Source organism: Cervus canadensis, chromosome 2, assembly GCF_019320065.1.
Source record: "Cervus canadensis isolate Bull #8, Minnesota chromosome 2, ASM1932006v1, whole genome shotgun sequence".
In the NCBI taxonomy this organism is placed as follows: Eukaryota; Metazoa; Chordata; class Mammalia; order Artiodactyla; family Cervidae; genus Cervus; species Cervus canadensis.
The window spans coordinates 100,124,796-100,140,726 of record NC_057387.1 but is presented as its reverse complement, the minus strand read 5'-3'; the positions used below and the strand labels follow the sequence as shown (position 1 = coordinate 100,140,726).

At 53.6% G+C, this 15,931-nt stretch overlaps 1 protein-coding gene across 7 annotated transcripts in view; it reads right to left on the bottom strand.

Moving 5' to 3' along the window:
• Positions 1-15,731, bottom strand: part of RIMS3 (regulating synaptic membrane exocytosis 3) — a 42,713-nt gene extending 26,982 nt beyond the window's left edge. For all 7 annotated transcript variants that reach the window (XM_043461745.1, XM_043461744.1, XM_043461750.1 and 4 more), the window contains exon 1: positions 15,422-15,731. The gene's annotated coding sequence lies outside the window, so the exon portion shown is untranslated. The remainder of the gene's footprint in view (positions 1-15,421) is intronic.
• Between the last annotated feature and the right edge of the window lie 200 nt (positions 15,732-15,931).

Here is a 15,931-nt window from a genome sequence, read left to right as displayed (position 1 = left end):
CTGGTCAAAGAGCTAAGATTCCCACATGCTGCAATGCTTTGCAGCCAAAAAAAAAAAAAAAAAAGCACAGGCTTTGGAGGCAGACTTAGTTCAAAACCTAGATCTGTCACTTACAAGCTGTATGACGCAGGGCAATTTCCCTGAGCCTACAGTTCCTCATCTCTGAAGTGCAGATAATAATGCCTGCTTTAGGATTCTTAGATGAAATATAAGTATTGCTAAAATAAGGATTGGTACATGCTACACGCTCAGTTGGGCCATCATATGATTACTTTGCATAATGTGCCCTTTGTAAACAGTAAAGGACTCCATAGGTGTTGGTGCTTATTAGTCTGGATTGCATACCAGGTACAACCACTTCATGGGAAGGCTCCGAGACCAACAGGATCACCTCCCACTGCAACCCTGGGTTCTTCCACCCAGAGTCTAGCATAAGTGTGAGACCTGGGTCCCTGCACTTCTCAGTTGAGGTGGGAGCTAGCATGTGATGCTGTGATCTTCCCTGCCAGCATCTCAGCTCCTGGCCCCTCATTGGACGCTGGATGCTAGGTTTAAGGCCTCTGCCTCAACCTTGATGCAGCACTAGGGCTTGCCCACCACACCACTCAGGCCAATCTGTGCCCATGTCAGAAGCCAGACTTAACCTCAGAATCCCTCTTAACACAGTACAGCATTACCAACTAAGGAAAACCAGTTCATGAGCTAAAACTGATTTTTTTAAACCTGCATCTGCAGAAGCGGGGAGGGGGGTCCCTCATTTCTAGCCTTTACTTTCCCCCAGCAGGGTGAGAAAGGTGGGTGACAGAGCTGGTGCATGGTCGGGGACAGTGAGCTGGGCCCAGGGAGGACACCAGCCTGAGTGGGGAGCACTCTGCCAGCTCTTCTCCTGGTTACATGACTTTTATCTGCTCCAAACCAGGTTTGCACACACACTACGCGTAACAGTGAGAGACACAGGGCACAGAATTTCAAATGTGTGACTACACATCATACAGACCCATATAAACTATATTCATTTAAAGACACAATCACCTGTGTACACACACATGCACGCACACACACACACCCCTTCCCCTGGCTCCTGCCCAGCTCAGAGAGGCAGGATGAACCTCATCCCTTCAGTGGGCAGGGAAGTAGGAAGTGTCCTTCCTGGATCTGTGGGTTCCCTTGGCCAGGCATGCATACTAGCTCTGAGCAGGCACTTGTGTGAGCCTGCACACACACACACACACACACACACACTTCATACACACTCTGGCCCCCAATCTCACCCTCCTGGCCCCCATCCCCACAGGCTGGACAAAGGATCTCATCGTGAGGTTTGTGGCGAGAAGACGAGGAGGCTGGCAGGGAGCAGCTGCTGTCACCATGGCTACAGAGCTGACCCACTTCTCCTCCACCCAGCCTGGCCCCCCTAGCCCAGACAACGGGGGACAAGCATCTTTGGGCCAGGGGGGCCCTCTCCCGTCACACGCAGTAAAGGAGTGGCCTCTGAGGGTGTCGTAAAGGAGGAGTTGAGTCTGCGTCCTGATACAAAGGCCATAGCCAGACATCGCCTGGGGAGAGCAGGGTGCTAAGCACCCAGCCCCTGCAAGACTCAGGTCTCCCCCAGCCTCGGGGTTTCTGGCCTCAGGGGCCCACATGGTTCACGCACTTGCCCTGGACCCATTCTCAGACACAGTCCTCACAGCAGGGCAGGGGCTTGGGTGTCTGGACCCAACCTGTGTCCTCCAGACTCCAAAGACTCCGGGACACGCAGGGTGAGACAGGCCCAGAGCTGAGCGAGCCCGGTCTCCTGTTCGGGACAAGGGTCCTGAGGGTAAGGCTGGTCTTCCCTACTTGGGCTGGGGGCTGCTGGGGCACAGCCAGGCCCCCCTTCCTCCGACGGGGCTGCCTTGTGTCCTCTCAGCCAGGGGGCTCCTGAGGACATGGCCACACATCTTCCCTCAGAACTGGGTTCGCAGAGGCAGGACTCGGCTCCAGACAGCTTAGTCTTGTGAGGAGCCGGCTCACAGGTAGGATGAATCACTCCAGCGTGACAGCCTCCCGCAGCTCCCCATTTCCTTCAGGAGAAAGTGAAAACCCCTCACAAGGCCCACAAGAGAAGTGACCCAGGTCATCTGGTACTCCTGCCCGCCCTCTGTATTCCAGCCACGCCGGCATTCTCTTTATTCCTCAAAAGGACCCCTTTGCCTCCTGTCAGCCTGGAACGCCCTTCTCCAGCCCGTCCCCACCCTTGTGTTCTGACGACCCGGCAGCGGTCTGTCACACCACCTCTGCTGGCTCAGCCCCACTTCTAACCCTAACCCTCGCTGGCTGAGTCCTACCCAGTGCTCGGTCCCTGACTGGACGTCACATCCTGGGAGAGTCTTTCCAGACAAGGTTAGACCCCCTGGCGTGCTCCCCCAGACCCTATACTGTCTTTGCCTGTTCTGGGTTGAACTCTGTTTCCACCCACCCTCTAAAAAAAGATAAGTTTAAAATCCTAACCCCTGGTACCTCAGACCTTGTTGGAAATAGAGTCGCTGCAGATGGCAGATGTGGTTAGCCAAACTGAGGTCATCCTGAAGGAGGGTGGGTCCCTCATCCAGAAGGACTTATAAGAACATGGCTATAGGAAGACAGCGGGAGACCACAGAAAGAATCCATGTAATGATGAAGGCAGAGACTAGGGTGACAAAGCCAAGGAATACCAAGCTCTGCCAGCTGTCACCAGAAGCCAGGAGGGAGCCATGGGACAGCCTCCCTTGGAAGGCACCAACCCTGCTGACACCTTGATTTTAGATTTCCAGCCTCCAGAACTGTGACACAATACATTTCTGTTGTTTTAGGCCACCTGCTCTGTGGTACTTTGTTACAGCTGGTCCTAGGAAACGAATACACTGCTTGCCTTATCTTGTTCAGTGCCTGCCTCCCACACCATGCCCGCCTCGCCCCCCGCCCCAACCCGGCTGTGTGTTGCTTAGAAAGAGAAACTATGCCATCTTCTGCATCCAGAATCCTCCAGTGCCTGGCACACAGTAGGACTCTGTAAATATTTGTTGAATGAATGCATGGTGATCTAAAATAAGCATTAACATAAAAAGTGGTATTTATAGCTGGATAGTAGAATTGTGAGTCATTTTTATTTTCTTCATGTGACATATTGTGTTTTCTAGAGTTACTACGTTAGAAACTGTATTAATGCTCTCATAAAGAAAAAGTGAAAATACATATTTTTCTTTTAAAAACATACATTAAAATAACAGACATTTCCACCAGCGTGTGTGTTGTGAACAGGGAAAAGTTCTGCTCTCTTGATCACTGTCTTTTTATTGATTAATTGATTTCTTCTCATGTCACAGGAGTGCCTTCTAGAGTCAGATTTACAGCTTGAGCTCTGGGGCCTTGCGGGGCATAGATTTCAGGGGAAAACATCCAGGCAGAGTGCACACGCTTCCTGGCCATCTCCATCACCCAACCCCTCTCACAGCTCGTGGCCAGATGTGGCTGTTATTGCCTGACAGGGCCTGCGAAACTTGGTCCTTAAGTATCGGACTAGAAAACACCCTGGGGCTGAAGACCACTCCCAAACAGAAGCAAGATGCTGCCCTCAGTGGACACACCAGTCCAGAGCTTCTCAAACTTAAATGTGCACAGATATCACCTGGGGATCAGACTGAAACACAGATTCTCATTCCAGGGGTTACAGGAAGGTGGAGCTTGAGTTTTTGCATTTCAAACAAGCTCTCAGGTGATACCACAGTTGGTTGGAGGACCACCCAAAGCACCAAGAGGTAAAGATAAAAATACCCTGGCTGCTCTGCAGAAGGAGTGAACTCTTTAGGATGGGAAGACCAGAAGCAGTCATCATGGATCAATTCACAGCAGAACACCTCAAGAGATGGGTGTGATTTGGAGAGGAAAGAGGTGGAAACTAGCTGGGAAGGACCAGAGGAGGAATGGTATGTTCAGAGGCTGGTGAACAGAGCAGTGCAGTTGAAGCAGGAGGTGGGTGCAGCTGCAGAAGAGAGGGCTGGGAACGTAGGCTGGGAACAGCCCAGAAAGGGCTCTGAATGCAGGGCTGAGAAGGTTAGCTTTAATCCTGAAGGGAGTGAAATCTGACATGGCTTAGATGTAACATTTTACAGAGATCAATCGGACACAGTGCAGAATCAGAAGAAAGCCTGACGGCAGGAGGAGCAGTCAGGAGGCATGTAAGAAGGGCTGCACTCCTTCAGACAGTGTTGGTGGAAAGAGAGAAGGGGTGCAAGGAGTCGTGGAAGGGCTTGGGGGACTGCCTGGAGTTGGTGATGGGACAAAGTCGGGGGAAGGGAAAAAAACAGAATCCAACATGATTTACAGGAAAGGTGGGGGCTGACAGGTGCCATCAGCAGAGCATGTGGTCCTGGAGGGAAAAGTTGGCTTAAAGGAAACATGAGTGCCTGTTTCAGATATGATGAGTCTGAGATAATTTTGCAATTCCCCCATGGAGGTATTGGGCAGGTAAGCAGATTCCCTGGAGTTCAGGAGAGCAGAGTGGGTAGGCAGGATTTGGGTGTGTACCCCAGAGGGAAAAGGGGGGTGTGGAAAGGAAGGAGAATGCCCGGAGGAGGGTGAGGAAAGAGTGAGAAGTAATGCCCACAGTTAGGGGGAGGAGGAAAATGAAATCCACCGAAGGAGGGAAAGTCGGCAAGTCAGGGTAGGAGAACTCAGAGAAAATGTTATGAGTACAAGGATGACCAATCTGAAGACCTGACCACACCCTGACATGGAGACCAAAGAGAGGCCTGTGTAGCTCAGGATGCAGGAGGGCAAAGGAAGCCCAGAGCAAGAGCGCAGCTTGAATGGAAAGCAGAATTTGGACTAGTGGAGAAGGGAGCTGGAATCCCTGGGGAAGGTCTGGGTTGCAGCAGGTTGCAGCAAGCCCTTATTCTGGCTCAGCCCATGCACAAGAAAGATAGTATCCCCAACCCACAGCACCTGCACATCCACCGACTACAGAACGCCCGGGGGCAGAGCAGACAACTGGGGGAAAAGGTCTTTGGAGCAAAGTCTATTGCTGGGCAGCATAATTCATCATCCAATTAGGACTCTTTCTAAGAGTGAGCAGAGACACTACTAACAATCACACCACAGTAAGTTAAGACTGTCCCAGGCAAACCTTAGCCCTGGGGGATACTGGATCCCCCCAAATATTCATTTGGTCCCTGTCCTCCCTTCCTAGAAGGGGTGGTGGAACTGGCAGGTGATAGGGACAGCCTAGCTCAGCCTCAGAAGCAGAAGCCCCACTACGGATGTGGGTGGATAGAGAAATCTCTCCCTCTCTCAGCCCCGCTTTAGCCTGAGAGCTGACGCCCCCGCCAGGGACGCGGCAGCACCACGGACAGCGCCGCCACTTCCCTCCCCCCGCCCCCCCCACACACACCACCCACCCAACCCCCACCCCCACCGCGCGCTCCCTGCTCGCCTGGCCCTATTTGGTCAGGGCCACGGCTGGGTCGGATCAATATTTCATGGAGTAAGGGGCTCCGGTTACCAGGCCCGCTCTGAGCCGGAAGGCGCCGCCTGTGCCCGCCTTCTGCCCTGGGGACCCTCCCAGGGAAGCCAGCAATCCTCGCGGCCCCAGCCCAGACAGACACCGCCCTCAAAGCCCTCCGCCTCCCCGCCCTGCAACCCCAGCCCCGCACCCTCTCCGAGGCACAAAGCCCCAAGTGCCTGCCACATGCTTGCACGCAGCCACTCAGACACACCACACAGCCAGACATGCACTCTACAAAGATTAGGACATACACAAAACAACAGGCACACACCACACCCAGCACGCAAGCAACCGAGACACACAGCACATACACATACACACACCAGATGCCTCACAGACACACACTACACACAGACACACTCACCACAGACCCAAAAGCACATCACACAGAAGACACCCTGCCACTCACACACACACACACACACAACGCACAGAGCCTCCCCACATAGACCCTCAGACCATCACTCAGAGCTCCATTCACCATGCACACATACATACAAAGTCTCTCTCTCTCTCTCTCACACACACACACAATATATGCCTTTACAGAGACCCTTAGACATTTGCCATGGATACACAAGCACATGTCCCACACGACCCAGGCCCCCACCCTCCTGGAGCCCAGGCCTGCCCTCCCACTGTGAGCATGGCAGTGGGGGGGGGGGGGGCAGGCAGGACTTCCCTCTGCCCACCTGGCCCTGGTCTTGAACCCTAAGGATACATCCTCTGTGTCCTCTGAGGGGCCCCTCAAGGTCACTGTCCAATCCCCAGGGGCAGGAGTTCAGCGGCACAAAGAGGTGGGAAAGGGGACAGCAAGCAGAACAGGGCCTTTGAGACCCCAAAGCCTCCTGGCTTTGCTGTGGCTGGGCCTTAAGCTTTGGGGACAGCCTCACCCTCACCCGCGGCTGCCACGGCCTCAGCACTGTCTGGGACTCCAGCCCTCTGGGAGGACTTGAGGCCTGTCTTGTGCATGGAGGTCAGGGGGACTGTGGAGTCTGCAGCTCCTGTTCCTCCCAGGAGGGCCCAAGTCCTGCTCAGAGGCAAGGGACACCCATCCAGACACCCCCAATTCCAGGAGTCCCCCTCTCAAGCAAGGTGGAGGACAGTGGCCCACATTCTTCTATCTACACGACAATCATGGCAGGATTCTCTGAAAGCACCCCATGCCAGGGCACTGTGTGAGGAGAAGGGAGTAGGCTGGCACAGTATAAGACACTCCCAAATTCTCCAGGCAGATGGAAGGGAGCTTAAAGATTATCCAGGTCCACATACTTGATGTCTCTGGACAACTTCCCAGTCTTGCACTGTCTACATAACACCGTGTGTCCCTCAGTGATTTATGCCAAATCTCCATACCCCTGTATGGCTCATTATTTTCTTGAAATTGACACTATTAACTTAAATGCATTTATTTTAAATAGAAATTTTGCATGACTATGCGGAAAGCCAGTATCAATTTTAATAAATAGAAAATGACAGTAAAATAAGTACAGTGAAAACAAAGATATATTATTAAAATTTAGCTACACAGAGCTGCCAGTCAAGATCTCTGCGGGGTTTTTTGTTTGTTTTTTTACTATGCCACATAGTTTGTGGGATCTTGGTTCCCCAGCCAGGGATCAAACCCAGATCCCTGCAGAGAAAGGGCTGAGTCCTAACCTCTGGAATGCCAGGGAATCCCCAACATCTCTGTTTAAAGAGGAGGGCAGCAAATGTTGGAAAGTTGTCAAAGACACACCACCACAGCACTTTCTCCCTGGGACAACCGTGGACTTGACAGAGTTGAAAGGGAGCCAGTTTTCTCAGTATGCAAGCCAAGGGCGGGCAGTAACACATCCATGAGCCACTGAAAGTCATCTCAGTTCTCTCTGATCGTAGCAGGCCATGTTGGGAAGGAAGCTCTAGGCCTGCCTGCCTCCTGCAGGAGCTTGGGTGGCACAGAGGCCAGCTGGCGCCCTGTTGCCACATTCCATTCTGGTAATAACAATCCTTAAAAATTGCTAGGTTCTCTCCTATTTACGAATTGTTCTTACACCTACTATCTAATACAAGCCTCATGGCAGGGATGACCATGCCCATTTCTGAATGAGAAAATGAGGTTCTGAAAAGTTAAAAGTCTCCCAGAGCCACACAGCTACATGGGGTAGGTCCACACGGAGGAGCCCCTCAAATCCTAGGCAGATGCTTTTTCTACCCTGCCTGCATCCTTCCACCCCACAGTTGAGAGCCCTTGCTCTGAGCTGGCCCCACGCTGGGCAGTAGGGAGCAGACACAGTAACCTGGTATCTGCCTGTGAGGCCCAAACAATCCTGAAAGGCAAAGGGGCAAGTGAGTAAGGAGCTAAGGTTAAGAACTTTCCCTTGGGAGTCACACACTGCTGTCTGTCCCTAGCCTGTAAATGTCACTTCTCTGAACCTCAGTTTCCTGGTCTTTAAAATGGGGATAACAGAGACTTTCCTGGTAGTCCATGGCTAAGACTCTGTGCTCCCAGGTTCAGGGGGTCTGGGTTTGATTCTGGTCAGGGAACTAGATCCCACGGGCTGCAACTAAAGATCCCAAATGATGCAATGAAGATGGAAGATCCTGCATGCCACAACAAAGACCTGGATCAGCTAAATAAATATATACTAAAAAAAAAAAAAATTAAATGTGGATAATAATAGTACCTATCTTATAGGGTGTGAGGGTTAAATGAAATAATACATGTGGGGGCTTCCTTGGTGGTTCAGTGGTAAAGAATCTATCTGCCAAGGCAGGAGACACTAGGAAGTTTGATCCCACATGCCCAAGAGCAACTAAGTCCATGTGCCACTATGCATCTGTGCTCTAGAGCCCAGGAACCTCAACTACTGAGCCATACACCCCAGCTCCTGAAGCTCTTGCACCCTACAGCCCATGATCTACAAGAGAAGCCACTGCAATGAGAAGCCCATGCACTGCAACTAGAGAGTACTTCCCACTCGCTGCAACTAGAGAAAAGCCCGAACAGCAACAAAGACCCAGCAGAGCCAAAGTAATTTAAAAAAATTTTTAAATAATAATAATGCATGTGTATAGAGTCTGGTACAGAGTAAGTGCTCAAAAAACTGCTTATTACTAGGGAAGTAAAAGACTAGAAATGATACAGGTAAAGAATGCCTGATGGGGAGAAATGAAGGAATGCATGGTGCTTCACTGAGGGGAGGAAACGAGTTGAGTTCTAGGAGATGAATATGATTCTGGAAGAGAGAACTGTCCTGACTGCTCATGTCCTTCTCAAGCCTTTCTCTCTACTCTAAAGAGAGGTGAGAAAATCAGGGTCTCACCTCCCTAACTCTCTGTTCAGGCCTCTGAATGACATTTGACAGGTTCTTCAGTTCCTGCCCTGGGTACTACTGCTGCCTCAGGAAAAGACTCCCCTTACAGTCAAAATCCCAGGTCTGTTTTCTCCAGATGCCACCAGATAGAAAGCTTGGGGCCAGGCCCACCTGGCACTGTAAGGATTATAGCAGATGTCTCTTGAAGTACTTGCCCAGATAACTGACAGACAAGAGCCGTGTCTGTGTGTCTGACTTTGTGATCCTTCCCTGCAGGCTGCAGTTGATTGGACCAAGGTGGGCACCTGGCCTCCCCAGAGTCAATCAGATCCTCTCCTGGGAGTCTGGACTTGGGTCTGCCAAGCCCTGGGTTCTATCTCTGAATGTAGCTGGAACTGAAGGATGAAATACAGGAACTATAGGTGGCCCCCATGTCCGGAAAAGCAGAGAAAACCCAGCAGGTGGAAAGAGAAAGGTGAAGGCAGTCAACAGGCACAGAAATCAGTTGCTTCCAATTCTCTTGGCCAACAGGTCTCACCTTCTAGAAGCTAATGATTTTCCTAGTCCTCAGTTCCCAGGAACCCCTTGTGTCCTCATAAGAAACTCTTCTTTATTACTGAGGCTGGTTTGAGTGGGTTTCTGTTTATAAGCACAGACCTAATTAAGGACAGGGGGGAAGCTGGAATCCGGACGCACAAAGATGAACAATCACTGTGCCTGCACCGGAAGAGCTCGGCTTCACAGGAGACTAGGAAGAAAAGATGTGGACTCTGTGCAGATATGACTGAGGGTGGGGGACTCGGCTCAGGAAGGGCCGGGAGGGTTCCTCGGAGGCTTCACAGCAAAAGAGGCAGCTAAGCTTGATTTTGAAGAATGAAGGATGTTCTCCAGGGAGACAAAGCAGAGGTGGGGAGGCATTCTGGGCAGGGGGAACTAGAAGGGCAGAGGCACAGAGGCACAAAATAGCCTGATGCGTTAGAGGACCAGGAGTTCAAAGTGCGGGGAGCGGGTAAGAGGAGAGACGAGGCTGGAGGAGGTACAGATCATAAAGGGCTTTGAATCCCATGCTAAAAAGCCGAGGCACTTCCTGCCCTCAATGGGGAGCTATTGAAGTATTTTAAGTAGCAGGGGGTGACAGGGTCAGTTCTGTGTTTTGGGAAGATCGCTCTGGGGTTGGACAGGGAAAGGCCTGGAGAAGGCAAGCCTGGAGGCAGAGAGGCCAGTTAGGATGCTGCAGCAACGATTCATCTAATCCTTTCATTCATAGAACAACTCATTGTTTACCTACTGTGCGCAAGGACCAGGCAAAACTAGATTCCTGATCCCACGGAGCCCATAGTCTAGTGAGAAAGAGGGACGAGGAAAAGCAGGTCAGGTGTGACGAGTGTTGTGAAGAAGTACAGGGTCCTATGGAGGCGGCTGATGTTTAGTTTCTGGTTTAGGCTTCTCTGCAGAAATGATGTTCGAGCTGGTACCTATCTGAAGGAGATAGATAAGGAGGGGGAGGGCATTCCAGAATGAGGGGACAACAGCCGAGGGAGAGGGCGAACGGTACAGACGATCCAAAAAGGTAGGCAAGGACCAGATCTCATTACAGCCTTGCCGACTACGTCAGTCTGGCTTTTATTCCAGGAAATCTTGGAAGGGTCTTAAGCAGGGAAATGACAGAATCAAACATTTATCTTTAGAAGATCACTCTGACTACAGTGTGAAACATGAAATGAAGCCGGGCAAGAACAGAAACGTCAGGAGACCAGTTTAGGAGGCCGTCACTGTGGTCCAGGTTGAGAGCTGAGGCTGGGCTGGAGCAGGGCAGTGGACAGAGAGAAAGATGACGGAATGGGGAGGGAGTCAGGAGAACCAGCAGCACTTGCTGAGGACCGGCTGTGGAATGTGGGGGTGAAGGAGAGGGAGGTGTCCAGGAGGACTTCCAGCTTTCCAGCTTGAGCAAGTGGGTGGCTGGTGGTGGCAGAGACAAGCTGGGGACACGAGGCAGAACAGGTGCCAGCGGGCGGAGCTGGGGCCCGAGTGTCCACCTGAGACTGACGGTGAGACATCTAAATGTGGTCCATGAAGTAGTCAGACAGGTCTTGAGCCCAGAAGAGATTAAAGTCAAGTCAAGGAGATTACCCGGGAGTGGGGGAAGAGTGGGCGGTACAGGACAGCTATGAGGAATCGTGGTCACAGCAGGGCCTGGGAGCAGAGGGACCAGAAGCTCTGAGCTTGGAAAATCAGAACCGTGAAATCCAAAGGCCACCTCTCAACCCTGGGAGGCATCTGGCTTCAGCTCCATCTCTCCTGGCCAAGTATCACTTCTGGGCACAGGCACTTCCTGGCTGAGACAGCCCTCCCTTCCCCACACACCTCCTTCCTTCTCGGCAAACTTCGAGTTATCCTACAGACCCAGCTCATCCTGGTGAAGACTTCCCTGGTTCAGGCATGTGCTCTTCCATCTGACATCCTGGGGTTGGAACCCCAGCTCTGTCACCTGATGGCTGTGTGACTTTGGCCAAGAAACTGACTGTCACTCTCACCATCTATACAATCTCCCTACCTATTTCATAGGGCTGTTTGAAGATGTCAAGTGCTTAGCAGAGAACCTAGCACACAGTAAGCACTAAATAAATGTTACTATTATTAACATCCCACCCACCTTGGGACAGTTAGTCATGCCCTCCACCTCACACCTCCTCCATTTGGGGACTATTTGCAGTCTGTATTGCTCCCTGCCTCTTCCTATTCCAACCTCGTTTGTGGGGCCATATAATATGCAGGGCCCAGTGCTAAATGAAAAACAAGACCCCTTGCTCAAAATTATTAAGAACTGCAAGATGGCGACAGCTAAATATTTAAATGAAGTGTGGGGTCCTTCCAAGCACAGGTCGCCTTGTGCAACCACAGACTGGTGAATCCAGCCTTGCCCCCACCCCCTGCCCTGGAGTCGGGGTCAGCCTCAACGCAAGAGTTAAAATGCCAACTGACATTGCAAAAGGGTTTTGTGATTTCCATTTGGAATTTCATTTTATCCTTCCTATGGACACATAACATCAACACAGCCGAGGATACTGAAGATCAGAGACAGGTGTGCCTTGCCAGAGGTTCCCCACCCCCATGTACTGCAGAGCTGGGATGTGAATATACGCCTGCCTGGTGCCAAAGCCCTGCCTCTTATGCTCTGGTTCCCCAGGGAGGTTGGGAGAACATGGGCCCAAGAGATAAACTTCGTCAACAAGGCCCAGAGAGAGGGAGCTGAAGGGACTGGGACTGGCCTCCTCCCCCCCAGAATGAATCACATAAACAACTTGCTCCCTGGGCACCCAGGCTGCTGTGCAGGGAAGGGGTATGAGAGGGCAGAAGGTCGCCCCCAAGAAGGCTCTGCCTGAGGGCCACAGGCCCCAGTCTGCACGCTCTGGAAATCAGCCCTTGCTCTTTCTGCCTCAGAATCTTTAGAGGCTGCCATCGGCTTCAGGATAATTCCCAAGTCTTTAGTGTCCTGCTAGACAGACCAGGAGGTCTGGCCTGACTGTGCTGACTCCTGTCCCCTCCCTCCCCTCTCCTGCCCTCCCTACCATGCCAGGCCTGTTTCTGCAACATCAAGGCCTTAGCACACCCAGTTCCCCCCTCCTCTGCCTCCTCAACTCCTTGTCATGCTAGCCTACCTGCATCTCTTTTTTCCAACACATGGCACATGTGTTATTACCTGCTCTGGGCCATCTCTGGCTAGAATGCCCGCTCCATGGAGGCAGGAGCTGCCCGACACACAGAGGTTAGTGCATCAGGTGTCCTGCGACAGACGCAGAAGGGCCCTGTACTCTTTCTCCCCTTCCCCCCTCGCCCCCCCAACCCTCCTTTTCTTGTCCAGGCATCCTGAACTCAAGGTGTGAGGAGCCCAAATTTACAAATACAAGAGAATCATCACATAGCCTGCACCCTCCATCTGTCAGTCCTGGGCTAGGGGCTGTTCATCCAGTTACATTGAATTCACCAAGCATCTTCCAGATGGGGTGGGGCAGTATAGATGTAAATGATTCCTATTTTCCAGAGACGTCTGAGTCCTGAAGTATAACAGAGGCTGAAGTGGAAGATGTGGGTCCTGAACCCAGGTCTCTCTGGTGCCCAAGAACCTGGAGTCCTCTCTGCCTCTGTGACTCACTCACTGTTCCCAGGCAGCTCACCTCCAGCCAGAGAGCAACTGTTTCTAACTCGTGGCCTCAGTTCACACACAGCCCGGGCAGCATATCTCCTTTGTCAGATCAGCAAAACACCAGGGCAGGAGACAGCTTCACTGTCACTGAGAAGCCAGCGCAGAAGGCACCCCTCCCCTGAGTTAACAAGATGCCAGTGGGGGAGAATCACGCCCCGGGTCAGCCAAACAGTAGAAGGGGAGACACCCCTGTCAGCACAATGCAGATACAGGAAGCATTCTCACACCCCAAGTCAGCAAAAAGGCCAGTGTGGGAGACACTTCCCTATCTCCCGCTGCCTGTCTTGGGTGTATGCAAAGTCCTCCAAGGTGGTGCTCCCGGGGTGGGGTGGGGTGGGGTAGGAGAGTCAGTGGGGCTGGATTTCGGCTGTTGCCCAGGGCAGACAAGGCTGCAGCCTGGGAGTGGGATAGACCCGGGTGAGAGTTCTCACATGGCACTAATGAAATCAACCACCAGCCTGCCCCCTCCTCCCCAGGGACCCTCCAGCCTCCAGCTGATGCAATGCCCGGGCCAGATAATTGTTTTCTTCCCTCCTTAAAGGGCCAGCTGCTGTTCCAGCTGCAGGCATCACCCAGACCCCTGACAGACCCCACAGAGCTTAGCACCTGGTTAGGGACAGGGCACGCCCAGAAAGGAGCAGCTCAGCCCTGGGCTCCGCACAGTAAAATCCAATTATGTACAGAGAACCAGAAGTGGCTGTGGGCGAGGAGGGAGGGAGAGTTCAGGCAGAGACAGTGCCTGGCCCACTGAGACCTCACGCCCCAAGGGATGGGATCTTGGTCCCTGCTGAGTCCTCAGCCCTGGGCTCCTGTCTGCCTGTCCCGTCGGGTCCTTGGCCCTGGGCTTGCTCAGGAGTTCAGCAGTTACCTACTGAGCTCCCCTGAGTGCCAGCCTCTGTGCTAAGCAGCTCAAATCCACCATTTCATTTTCTCCTCCCAGCAGATCTAGAAGGTGGGTATGTTTTACTGAAGGAGGCTCAGAGAGAAGTGATTTCCTCAATAGCGCATAGCCAGAAAGTGGCAGAGCCTGGGTTGGAAGCCAAGTTTGCCTGACTCTGGGCTTCGTTCCCTGCAGAGGGTAGGGTAGGTATGGAACCCCAGGGCTGGAGGCCTCTAAGCCAAGCATCCGGACAGAGGGCGGGGAAGGGGTCTGTGGGCCCTAAACAGGCTCTGAAGGACACAGAGCTTGGGCTGCGCACAGATTTCACAGACCCTTCCTTCCCCCCGCCTCACCTCCACAAGAGAATGCCCCATTAGGCTGCCCACATGCCCCCAGGGATAGTTGGCAGCTGCCTGATGACAGACTAATTGGTGGCTGGCAGCAATGGTGGGGCTGGTTAGTTAACCCCTTGGTGACCAGGCCTGGCCCCAAAAGGCCCTTGCCCCACCACTTCAAGCCCCAAATTCAAGGACCCCAGACTTAAGTCATCATGCGCAGAAGACTGGACCAAAAGGGTGGCAGCCTTCCTCTCTCCATCCAGACCACACCCCTGGGGCTGGAATTGGACAGTGATCTTCATCCAGGCTCCCCAGCTGCAAAGGGCCACATCCAGAGAGCCCCCAGGTGGCAGGGCAGCCAGCGTCCCTGTTCTCTGGCCTTGGGACGGCATTGCTCTCCCCAGCCAGGACCACGGGGGCTATGGGCCTTCCCTGGGTTTCCAGGCCCAGGGTGCTGGGAAGAAACCCCTCCTCAGGATGGGTTGTCCAGAGAAGGTGATATGGGCATGAGTCCAGGCATCCTGGGGCCAGGAGGTGAAAACACCCTCCTCTTGAATGAAAGGATGCCCAGTTTGTGCACCAAGGGTCTTGCCAAGCCTCCTTGAACCCTGGATTCCCCACCATGGATTAACCAACTGCCTTTCCTGGCTTCCCAGGAGTCCCCTCTCCCCACGCTAGGGCTAGAGTGGGCATTACCCCTTTTCTTTATATGGGGTGGGGGTGGGGGGGTCCTCTAAGCACCACCATGATGTCTCATTGGAGGAAAGAGTGGCCAGCTTTTCAACCAGGGCACAGGCAGCAAAAAGAAAGGCAGGCTGCCTGCCAGCTCCCTTTCCAGGACAGATTTTAAGCACTTTCCAAAAATGCCATGGAAGGCAGTGCTGTTGAGGAGCAGGGGCCCAGGTGCTCTGAGAATCAGCAAAGAACTCAAGACTCTGGGGCCCTCTACTCCATTTTCCGGGCTTCTCCAAACACCTAATGTTCCCTTCCCAAACCTTAGCCCCCACCCGAGTCATTACACACACTGTCATCCTTCCCGAAACCCCCGCCCTAGACCCTGAACACTTAGGTCCCTACGTGGCGCCTCACCATCAGAGACCCTTCCCCCGCCCCGTGGTCCCCCGGACCTCCGCCATCCCCTCCCCACATCCATTCCTAGGCAAGCAAGGCCTATCGACTTACCCGGAGGTGGGGCCGGGGTCCAGACAGGGAAGGGTCTCGGCTGGCCCAGGAGACTCCGCAAGGCGGGGCAGGTGCTGCCCCGGGACCCCGCCCCGCGGACCCGGCGGTAGGCGCGGCCCGGTCCCAGGCGCGCGGCGGACTCCGAGGGGCAGGGGCGCGGGGCGGGGAGGGGCGACGAGAGAGGCTCACGGGGGCATCGCCCGCCACCGGGCCGGGCACCTCCGCTCCGCCCGCCTGCGCTGCCGGCTCCGCAGCCGCCACGGTTCTCAGCCGCCGCCGGGTGCAAAGCCCAAGCCCCGGCTGGCGGGAGGCAAAGAGGGAGGCGGGGCCTGGTGGGGGCGGGGTCTCGGGCGGGCGGGTGGGGCCATTGAAAGGGGCGGGGCCGGTGGGGCAGGGCCTATGGTGGTGGGCGGGGCCTAAGGGAATCTGGAGAGTCTCGGTTTGCCTGGTTGGGGGCGACCTACGCTAATAAGGCCTCGAAGGGGCGGGGTCAGAGGACACCCCAAGTCT